The sequence below is a fragment of the Columba livia genome, chromosome 3, assembly GCF_036013475.1.
Source record: "Columba livia isolate bColLiv1 breed racing homer chromosome 3, bColLiv1.pat.W.v2, whole genome shotgun sequence".
In the NCBI taxonomy this organism is placed as follows: Eukaryota; Metazoa; Chordata; class Aves; order Columbiformes; family Columbidae; genus Columba; species Columba livia.
The window spans coordinates 35,585,837-35,594,465 of NC_088604.1; the positions used below are offsets into that span (position 1 = coordinate 35,585,837).

At 39.8% G+C, this 8,629-nt stretch overlaps 1 long non-coding RNA gene across 1 annotated transcript; it reads left to right on the forward strand.

Moving 5' to 3' along the window:
• Positions 1-269: 269 nt before the first annotated feature.
• Positions 270-8,328, forward strand: LOC110362091 (uncharacterized). The gene is made up of 3 exons (XR_002419131.2): positions 270-523; positions 3,565-3,710; positions 5,652-8,328. It is a non-coding gene; the product is annotated as an uncharacterized LOC110362091 (long non-coding RNA).
• Positions 8,329-8,629: the final 301 nt, after the last annotated feature.

Consider the following 8,629-nt stretch of genomic DNA (forward strand, 5'->3'; position numbering starts at 1 on the left):
CATTGCAAAAGAGATTGCAAATGAATTGAAAGTAAAGTACATTTAGAAGAAAAAAGAACAACAAAATGTTCCCTGAACATGGCTGTCCTCCTTTGGAAGATCACTCAGACAACATTATTTCAAGCTGTACTAGCTTTTCAAGCCAGTGAGACCAAAACAGCATGTGCTGAAAGCTGATACTATCTTGTAACTTGGTTATTAAAGGTTGGTTAAGCTATTACGCAACCGTAACATTTCCCAAACAGAAAGTGCAGGCTCTGCGTATTTGTTTGCAGGGACTATGGCCCCGCACAGCCCCACAAGGAGCAGAGTCGACTACAGTACTCTGTGTTAGACCAACAGGAGCACATCCAATTTGTCCCACCTGGTGGAGTTTGCATGTGAAGGTTTCTGCTGCTACTCCAGAATTCCTCACCCTACCTCCCCTTCATGGGCAGGCAAGGGTGAGTGCTACAGCACTTTCATGGCAGATGCCCAGAAGTGGCCTCAGTTTTCTCAGCCTGCTCTTGCATCCTCCAAGAAGGTAAACAATCCATAACACTATCTGCACCAGATGCTTAACCTCTCCCTGCCCCTTTCTCCATGCCTGCCCCATCAGTGTCCCTTCTTTTCCATTCTCACCCCTTTAGATCCAGCTCTACCAAGAAAAAACCTCAGATAAGCTGCTGGCTGCTCATCTGTTGTAACCTGTTCTTCACCCTTTCTTTATTTTCTTGTTTGGTTTGGTTTGGTTGTCTTTAGAAACAAGGTGCCTCTGGAGATCAGCTTGCAGAGAGTCTAGCGTGGCATGGGCCTACTTTTTATTACCCCTTAAATGAAGGTAGCATTAATCTTTTTTGTTCTATCCCACTCATCGTTATCAGAATCTTGACACATGGAGGTAGTAAATGAAGATTGTAAGGGCTTCTATTTCTACTTTGTTATCATTCTGCTAAGATACAATGTTGCAGGTGTTGAGGAAATGCGAGTATTAAAGACACATAGATTAGGCCCAAGGCAGCTGATAGAACAGCACGAGAGGATTTCCAATCTGATTTTGTTGAGTATGATTCAGTTAATTCTTCCAAATTAAAAAAAAATAAAAAAGAAAAATAAAAAAGTAATTAACATGGAACATATTTGCTAGGCACTTGAAAGGCAACATGCTTTCATCTCAGTACCTATAACTGAGGGTTATACATTAGATGCTGATATTTAGCCCTAGGGGCTTCTGCTTGGAGGATTTCATTTTGGTACAGTATTTGATGCGTGTAATTGAATGACTCTGTTATTTATAGGAAATAATGAGACAAACATGCTGCATTTTTCTATGCAGAACTTAGAATTTATGGCATGAGTGAGCACCCTGTGTGGGACAGAGCAGACATCCCAACCTGTTAAAGCACTAGGGTTTTGGATAGCAGAGCACCCTGTGCATGGTGACTCTTCTTTGTATCACCTACTGCCCTTTATAATATTACATTAGGTGAATAGCCCACAGAGTGATATTCATCCATTTCTACAGGAAACTGGAAGAAACCTCTGTGCAATAGTAAGTGGGGGGGAAGGGGAGAGTGTAGAGACAGAGGAAAGTTGAAGACCAGTTTCTAAATCCATGCTTTTAAGTTAGTAGGTGTTAGAACTTTGCATTTTAGAGCTTTAAAAGAGCTGACTACTGACTGAGGATCAGGAACGCCGATTTTCAATAAACTTGCTGGATAAACTCCAAAACAGTTGGGAGATAATGTGCCATATCATAAGTCACATTAAGAAAAAACATGAGGAAGGTTTTATTTATTAAAAAAATAAATTAGGGGAAAAGAGCTCATGTTAATTAATATAAGACAGCAAGGAGAGTGTTAGAAAAAGCTGCTCTACTTTTGATTCACTCAAATGGTTAGCTTAGTGTAGTTCTAGTATTAATGGATTGTTGTGTCTTTTTTAATTACAAAACTTGTTTGTTGAAGACAGGAGAAAGAATACAAAAATAAAATTGTAATTAGCTTGTTGAACCACGTTAGAATGTCAACAATGATAACTGAGCATGTTTGTTTCCAGTGCAAACTCCCAGAAGACAGGTTTTGAAATGATGAGGACTTTTCTGATCGTTTTTGTAAGGACATAATGATTAGCAGCATGGTAATCAATTAAGAGAAGAGGCCTTCAGCACAGAACTAGTGGGATTGCTTGCTACATGGAATACAAATGCTGTGTATTTTAATGAAAGCACAAATGAAAGGATGTATACAGAAAACCACAATGCATGTGGTTACTCTGAAAACAACATCGGGTCAACAGGTCAGCTCATACTGAGCTCTCTGTGAAACACTTGGGCTGAATGGAATGAGGAAATCACTGAGTGCGATGAGGGATCCCAACAGATCCCGCTTCAGAGTTGGAGCACGGCTGCGGTGTTCCCTTGCTCTGGACAGGTGGAGGCTGCGTGACTGCTGGTAACCTCTCACTTGCAACCCAAGTATTGGGGAATGGGAGAGAATTCAAATAAAATTCAGTGGAGCAATTGAAAGACCGTAAAGATTCAAAAAACCTGGTATGTTTAAGTAAGACTCTGATAGACCTATAAGCAGTATGGCAGAAAAGTTGTTTGCTACCTGTGAGTTCCTGGTCCATCAGCCAGGATATGTAACAGGGTTCAATGAGTTAAAACAGAACCTGCATTAATTCAGACAAGGAATAAGGAAACTAAATTAACTTAGAAGGCAAATTAAAGTGCAAACTAAACTAAGATAATTACTGGTTTGCTAGTGTATCTTATGAACTTCAGTTCCTCCATTGAAGATGTAGTTCGTCAAAGAACATTTTGTCTGATAAACCTGTCCTCCACGAATTTTGATAGCATAGTCGTATTTGTTATAAATCTGATTTTTGTACACTTTTAATTATCTTAAAAATCTCAGTAAAATCTAAGTGTAGCTCACATTGTCTTTAACAGTCATCAGCTTCTTGATAATTTGGACTCTAGGATGACCTTAACACATTATAAAATATTAAAACTCATGAAGCCCATTGCTTTCAACCTTTGGAAATTTTGTGATTTTTTTTTTGTTTGTTTGTTTGCTTGCCCCACATACTGAAGATATCAAAATCTTTGTTACGATTTCAAATCTGGTATAGGTCTGCATCATTCTGTGAAAGTGCTCCCAATTTGAAGCACTCCAAATGAAATATACAGACCTGAAGATTGTTTCAAACCTAGAGGGAAAGTTACATGTCTATAATGTGCCAAAATAGATATTCTACTGGCGAAACTGAGTAATGTCAGACTAAAGTCCAGGTCTGTCAGCAACAAAACTACAGGGGAAAACATACTATTTAAAAGATCTTTGTCACTTTGTCTATCAAGTGTGATTTAATTCTTCTAATATAAACAGCTTTGTTAATCTAACTTTCTAATATCCTTTCATATCAAAATAATCCATGTTTTATTAGAGCAGAGACTTAATTTGTTAAACTTTCAGATTCCAGTTCTCATACAATCTGTCACTATTCCTATATAATCTTATTTTCTGCATGTAGATGAATGTACCCTAACAGATTCTTCCCTCATTCTCTTTACACTAACAGACACTGGAGATTCTTGAAGTCTATGGAATTGCTGCAGATTCACACTGCAGGAACTGAAAACTGAATGTGGACCATTTAATGTGCTGTGCAGTCCATATGAAGTATTGCCATGCTAAATAAATGCTATGAGGAGCACACCATAGCATGTAAGTTACAGTCAGCGGATATGTTCCTAAAATGTTTAGATATCAAACTGCAAGACAAATTCAGTGGAGTTCCCAGGTCCACTGAGAGATGAATGAGCTTTATTGTCAAGAGTTTTAAACAGCCCAGAGTGTGAGACAGCTCAGGTCTGTAGGCAGTGGAAAATCAATCACTAAAAACCTTAATATTCTGTAAGTTGATTTTTATAGCATTAAAGCACTGATTTTATTTTCTTCTCTTTACTGCCTTCAGCTTTTGAATTTGAAGAGATATTTCAAGATACCTGTTTAAAGTCAATGTCTTTACTGGAAACTTTATTTAAGTTTACTACAGAGCTATAAGATCTGTAGCAAAGGCTGGTATTGGTGAACTCATGAACAGAGGAAAAATGCAAATAACTGAGAATTCAGACTTCAAAATGTCATGTATTGCTCTGTACTTTGACTTGACAGATTTGTAAAGACTATCAACAGACAAGAAAAAGCTGCAGGTATACATATGGGCTGGAATAGAGAGAGAGGAGACAGGTCAGGGTGATTAAAAAAAAAAAAAAAAGAAAAAAAGAAAAAGAGAGAGAGAAAAAAGGAGAGAAAAAGAGTGTACACAAATCTAGAAAAATAAATAAATTTATGTATGATATGTAAAAGGTAGTATGAACAAAAACAACAAAAAAAGTTAAAAGAGGAAGGTAAGAATTACAGAATCACAGAAGGCACCAAGAACACTTGTTCCGGACCCTGCTGAAGCAGGCAAGAGCTGGTTGCTCATGACCATGTCCAGTCAGGTTTCTGGTTGCTCATGACCATGTCCAGTCAGGTTTTGAAGATCTCTATGGATGGAGACTTTATAACCTCTTTGGGCAACCTGTTTCAGTGTTTGACCACCTTCACAATAAAAGATCTTTTTCTTCTATTCAGATGCAACTTCTCGTGTTTCAAATTGTGGTCATTGCCTCTTGTCCTGCCACTGGACACCATTGAGAAGAGACTGGCCCTCTCTTCTTCTTTCTCCCTCCTTTTTACACCTTCTCTTCTTTGGGTTGAACAGTTCCAGATCTCTCAGGCTCCCCATGTCTGTGAGATGCCTCAATCCCTTCATCATCATAGTCTTTTACTGGACTCACTCCAGTAGCTATATCTCTCCCTTGTACTGGGGAGACCAGAACTGAATGCAGAACTCCTTTGTAAATCCATATGAACTGCTGAAAGCCTTGGGGGTACTGGTGAATGAAAGACTAGACATGAGCCAGCAACATGCACCTGCAGCCCACAAGGCCAGTTGTGTCTTGGGCTGCATCAAAAGGAGCAGGGCCAGCAGGTGAAGGAGGTGATTCTGCTCCTCTGCTCTGCTCTGGTGAGACCCCACCTGGAGTCCTGCATCCAGCTCTGGAGCCCCCAGTACAGGAAAGACATAAATCTGTTGGAGAGGTTCCAGAGAAGGCCATCAAGCTGATCAGAAGGATGGAACACCTCTCTTATGAGGCCAGTCTGAAAGAGTGGTGGTTGTTCAGCCTGCAGAAGAGAAGACATCAGGGAGACCTTATTGTGGCCTTTCACTACTTAAAAGAGGCCTATAAGAAAGACAGAGACATACGTTTTAGAAAGGCCTGTTACAACAGGACAAGGGGTAATGGTTAGAAGAGCGAAGATTTGGGGTAGACGTGAAGAAGGAATTTTTTACAATGGAGGTGGTATAACACTGGGACAGGTTGTCCGGAGAGGCTATAATTCCCCCATCCCTGGAAACATTCAAGGCCAGGCTGGATGTGCTAGATCAGAGCAACCTGATCTAGTTGGAGATGTCCCTGAACATTGCAGAGGAGGTGGGCTAGATGACCTTTGAAGGTCCCTTCCAACCCCAACTATTCTATGATGATTCTGTAATGATGTCTTTCATGATTTTGGAAATGGTTTCCAGGATTATTTACCCTATCTTCTTCTCAGGGATCAAGGTGAAGCTGACCAGCCTGTAGTCCACTGGATCTTGTTTCTTGACCTGATCTCACAGTGACTTTGGCGAGTTCCTCAGAACTCATGGGTGCATCCTATCAGGCCTCATAGATTTAGGTATGTCCAGTTATAAATGTTCTCTGGCATGATCCTCCTCCTCGGAGGGCTAGTCTTTCTTGCTCCACACTTCTCAACATGGATGTGCAATTGTTGAGTGTAAGTTGTATCAATAAGGACCAAGCCAAAGAGCACATCAAGTTCTTCAACCTTTCCTGCGTCCTTTGTCCCCATGTCCCCTCCCCATCCATTAGCAGGCCCATGTTTCCTCTGATATTGATTTTGCTGCTGATATACCTCTAGAAGCCTTTCTTGTTGCCTCTCACATTCCTTGACAGATACTATTGTAGGTGGACAGGGATTTCCTAACCCATCCATGCCAGATCCGATGATGTCTTTATATTCCTCCTGAGTCACATGCTTCTGCCTCTTGTCTGCTTTCTTTGCACATTTGACTTTAGTCAGCAGCTCCTCCCATCTGTTTTTTCTGCCTGTTGGGATGGGACTCCTGAACTTAGAGGAGATGATCTTTAAAACTCAACCATCTCTCCTGGACCACTCTTCTCTCTACTGCCATATCTCAGGATTTCTCCAAGAGATCTCTGAACAGGCTAAAGTCTTCTCTACTAACATCTAGGATTATGATTCTGCTTTTTCTCCTGCTTTTTCTTAGCCAAAGGAAAACAAGTGAGGAGGGAAGAGAAAAGAAGCAGTGAGAAGTTGAAAGGAAAACTACCATTCTGCTTTACTGATATTTCTTTTCATATTCTTCCCTTCTTGCTCTACTTTGCTTCTATTTGTGTCAAACACTTTACATGCTTTTAATGAAGAGAAGATATATTTGGAAGTAAACTTGTCAGAGTCCCAAATCTGTTTTAAAATTGAAATTCTATCTACATCATTTCAAGTTACAGAGAATAGAAGTTTTATTTGCTCGATGACAATTGAAACATTTTCAAATTAGTTTCCAACTGATACATTGCAATAAAATGTGCACAGTATTGTCAGCTACATCCCTCTTAATCTATGGCTCCAATAAAATACATTCCATATGAATGTCAGGAAAGCACTGGGAAACTTGCCAAAACAAAACCATAAGATATTGTACATTTAATTCTTTACAATGGAAAGTCAGGGGAAACTCTCTTATGTTATTTAAACAGTACGATCTGAAAATGATGCTAATCATTGGGGTTTGAATATGGCTTCCATTCAAAATCTGGATAGAACATGATGAAAAGCAGGTGAACCATTTTCCTAATATTTAAAGCTTATAATCTGATGACTGAAAGACTACAGGAACACTTATTTTGGCACTTATTTTGCTTCCCTTTCTCCTTCCCTATGTTTCTTTTCACATCCACATGAAGGAATGGGTTATCAGAAAGGTGGTAGATGCCCCATGCCTGGAGACATTCAAGGCCAGGCTGGATGGGGCTCTGAGCAACCTGATCTGGTTGGAGATGTCCCTGCTCATTGCAGGGGTATTGGACTCGGTGACCTTATTAAAGGTTCCCTCCAACCTGAACTATTCCATGATTCTATAGCCTGCATACTTTCTCTATTTCATTGTCTGTGTTCCTGAAAACATGCTTTTCCTTCACAGAGATTTGTGTCCTCACCTCATTTTCGGATAGCTGAATTCTGAAATATCAGCAGATTCAGACTAAGAAGAAAAGACAGGAGCAACAGTAGCACACAGAGAGTATAATAGATGTCACAGACAGACTGATCTGGAAGGCAATATCTACATTCAAATTTAACTAGACAACCAAATCAAGAAAGAGAAAAAATCCTGGAGCTTCTGAAATATCCCATTTTGGAAACACCATCCGACAGTATTTCTGAAGTAATGTATGCTTAGCAGGTGCAGCAGCTACTTGGTGGGACTACCCCTCTGTTCAGTTGCGCCTGCTATTTGATTTAACCAGGCTGCTGCCTGACAACCCAGAAGCTCTGGCTACAGTCAGAATTAGAGCTTCCAGAGTTTAAATGTTGTGATGTTCCTGACAAAATTGTATTTTGTAATGAAATCCAGTTTTACCAGAATGTGTGCTACTGCTCTACTCCTTCATAACACTGGCTGTTAGATTTCTGTGAGTCATTTTGAGTCCTTTCTCTGTATTTGAACATGGCCATATCTCTTAGGGAAACATTTATTTCAGTACAAGACAACAAATAGGGGTATGACATCCACTTTCTCTGCAGCTTCCAGCCACCTTATCTTAAGTGTTTCCTTCTCTTATCAGATTTGTCCTACATGACCTATTCATTTTCAAAAAATTAACTGATTAAACTACAGAAGGCAGTAATTAATCATGCATTAGGCTCGTGTCTCCTTTCAGAATCTCTTCCAATACATCAATACTCCTGTTCAACTCAGGTCACTGGGACAGACCCACTTTCTCCTGCCAGTGGCACCGATCTGTCATACAGAGTAGGATACATTGTATCTGTCAATTAGAAGTAATCTCAGCTTTATGGATAGTTACTTTCTTTCCAATCTAATACAGCCATGGCCCTTCCTTTTTTTTTTTTTTTTTTTTTCCAACCTTGCTGTAACATCAGTCAGCCCACAGAGTCATGAATCTTCCCACAAACGTATCTGCTGTAACTGATTAACTGATCTCTCCATGCACTCTATGTCTATGGACACTGTAGGAGATTGAAGGCAACTCTGACCCCCTGTTCTATCTCTCTTTGATACTAGCTTGTTTAAATGAGCCTAGATTACTTATTCTATTTCTCTGCACCTGATTCCTCAAAATGTAAAGTCAGTCATAATCATGGCTTTAGTCATGGTTGTGGTCTGGAAGGAGTCAAAATTTGTTACAAGTAATGGGAAAACTTTAAAATATCTTCCATTTGCACAGCTTTTTCACTACTGTCAGTACTCATGTTGAGAAACACTCCCT